The 2,500-nt window shown below is 76.4% G+C and overlaps 2 non-coding genes across 2 annotated transcripts in view; both read left to right on the forward strand.

The window, feature by feature from the left end:
• The first annotated feature begins 556 nt into the window (after nucleotides 1-556).
• On the forward strand, nucleotides 557-709 carry LOC123382136. The gene has a single exon (XR_006590074.1). It is a non-coding gene; the product is annotated as a 5.8S ribosomal RNA (ribosomal RNA).
• A 1,748-nt stretch (nucleotides 710-2,457) lies between these two features.
• Nucleotides 2,458-2,500, forward strand: part of LOC123382142 — a 4,643-nt gene continuing 4,600 nt past the window's right edge. Inside the window, exon 1 of the ribosomal RNA XR_006590080.1 lies at nucleotides 2,458-2,500. This exon is cut by the window's right edge and continues 4,600 nt beyond it. This is a non-coding gene — a ribosomal RNA (28S ribosomal RNA).

A 2,500-nucleotide genomic window follows, 5' to 3' on the forward strand; every position in this document is an offset into this window, starting at 1 on the left:
TCGCCCGCCTCCACCCTGTCCAGGTACCTAGCGCGTCCCGGCGCGGAGGTTTAAAGACCCTTGGGGGGTCGCCCGTCCGCCTCGGGTCGGGGGCGGTCGGGCCCGTGGGGAGCCGTGGAGGCTGGTCTTCCCGTGTCTCCTCCAGACTCCGCTGCCCGCCCCCCGCCGCGCCCCAGGCCGGGGTGCCGCCGCGCTTGCGCCCACGCCACGGCCCTCCCCGGTTGCCGGGAGGGGGCTTGCCCGGCGGCTGCCGGGTGGTGCGTGAGCGTGTGCGTGCGCGTGCGCCCCGTGTCCCTTGGGTGTGTGTGGGGGGAGGGGACAGGCGGGAACCCCCTGGGCGCCTGTGGGGTTTGTTCCGAGCTCGCCCCGCGCGTCCGCGTGGCTGGGGCGGGCTGCCGGACTTGCCCTGTCGTTCCAACCCTTCCGACCTCTTGGAGTCTGGTCTTTGTTGTCTCTTGCTGGCCGGCCGGAGGCACCCTTCGGGGATGTGCTGTGCCAGGTTGGGGGGGCGCCCCTTTTCGGGGTTGGCCCTCCCGGCGATCACAAAAACTCGTACGACTCTTAGCGGTGGATCACTCGGCTCGTGCGTCGATGAAGAACGCAGCTAGCTGCGAGAATTAATGTGAATTGCAGGACACATTGATCATCGACACTTCGAACGCACTTGCGGCCCCGGGTTCCTCCCGGGGCTACGCCTGTCTGAGCGTCGCTTGCCGATCAATCGCCTCCCCCGGGTGGGTGTCTCTCCCGGGGGTAAGGCGCGGCTGGGGGTTCCCTCGCAGGGCCCGCCCCGCCGGCGTCCGCCCCGCCCGAGGGCGCCCCGCCACGCCCGCCTGCGCGGCGGTACGGTGTGCGGGGTCGTCTGCGGGCCGGGGAGAGGGTCGTCCTGGCCGCTGGGCCCTCCGTCCCCCTAAGTGCAGACGACGGTGGCCGCCGCTGCCGCCCTCCCTCCTTCCTCCTCCTCCTCCCCCTCCCCGCCCCCTCCCCGGCCCCGTGTGTCCGGTCCCCGCCGCCTCCCTCAGCCCCCCCCCCCTCGCCCCCGCCTCGCCCCGCCGGGTCCGCTCGGCGGTGGCGTGTGTGTGGGACGGGGGGAGGGTGTGGGACGGGGGGGGGCTGGGGGCCGGCGCCCGTGGGGCGGTGGTGTGGGGGGGTGGTTGGGGGGGGAAAGGTGTTGGGGGGGGAGAGGCTGAGGCAGGCCGGTCGCCGCCCGCGAGAAAAGGGAAGGGCGAGGAGAGCTCGCGCCTGAGGGCCGCGGCCGCCGCCGCGGTCCCTCGGGGGGAGATCCCTCGTGCCGCACGCGGTCTTTGGGATCGCCGCCCGGGTCTCGGGAGGGCTTTGCGGTGCCCCGTGCCGCGCGGTCCCGTGGGCCGTCGTGGGGGGTGGAGGTTGCGGATCCGGAGCGCCGTTGGTCTCGCCGCCTTGCCCCAGGCGGCGGCCGCAGCGGTCCGGCCGTGGCCCCCTCCTCTCCCGGTCCCGTGGCCGTGCGTCCGGGGCCCGAGCCGCGGCCCCGCCCCCGCTCCCCGCTGGCGATCCCGGCCCCCCTTTTGCCCTGTCGGGGCGGCTCGCGCCGAGGCCGAGTCGCGCGCGGGGCTGCGCCCCGGGGATGCGTGCCCCGGCGGCGGCCCGCGGGACGCCGCGGCGTCGCCCGCCGCTGCGCGCTTCCCCCCGGGTTGCGGCCGCGCCGCACTGCGTGCCCCGAGCCCGCGTTGTCGCGGGGGGGGTGTGGTTCTCCGCGGGGGTTTTCGTTGGTTGGAGGCGTGCCGCGCCGTCCGCCGGGCCCGGCCCGGGGCCGCGGCGGGAGCGCGGGGCACGTGGGACGTGTGGGGGGGAAGGCCGGGTGTGTCGCGTGGGGGGAAAAGGGCCGGCGGTCGGGGGCGACCGCCGCGCTTGGACCCCCCCACGCCCGCGCCCGCTTCTCCCCTCGCTCCCCCGCCCCGCGCCGCTCGCCGCGGTTCCCCCTCCGGGGGTCGTCGCGAGGCGGCGCGTCCCGCGCCCCGGCCCTGCCCAAACCCCCGTTCCTCCGCCCCCCCTCCGCCTTCCAACCCCGGCAGGGCTCCCGCCTGTGCCGCCGGCCCGTGCTCCCGCCTGCCCGCCCGCTGTTCCGCCGGCCGTCCCGCGTGCGCACCCTTACCTTCCCCGTCCCCCCTCCCCCTCCCGGCTCTCTCCCCTCCCGCGCGCTCTCGCTTCCCTCTCCCTCCCTCCCTCCCTCGCGGAGGGTTTGGAGGAGGGGGGGTTGTTGGTGCGTTGCGGGGAGGGGGGGGTCGTCGGTTGTGGGGGGGTGGCGGCTCGGGCGTTGTGTTTGGGGTTTTGCGTCGTTGGGTGTCGGCCGGAGAACCGGGCGGGTTGCGGAGCGTGGCCTCTTCCCGGGGCCGGCGTTCCGGTCCTCTCGTCGCCCCTCCGCCCTGGCCTCGCGGGGCTCCTCCTGGCGCGCGCGCGCGCGCGCGTCCCTCCGAGACGCGACCTCAGATCAGACGTGGCGACCCGCTGAATTTAAGCATAT

This window comes from Felis catus, chromosome E1 (genome assembly GCF_018350175.1).
Source record: "Felis catus isolate Fca126 chromosome E1, F.catus_Fca126_mat1.0, whole genome shotgun sequence".
In the NCBI taxonomy this organism is placed as follows: Eukaryota; Metazoa; Chordata; class Mammalia; order Carnivora; family Felidae; genus Felis; species Felis catus.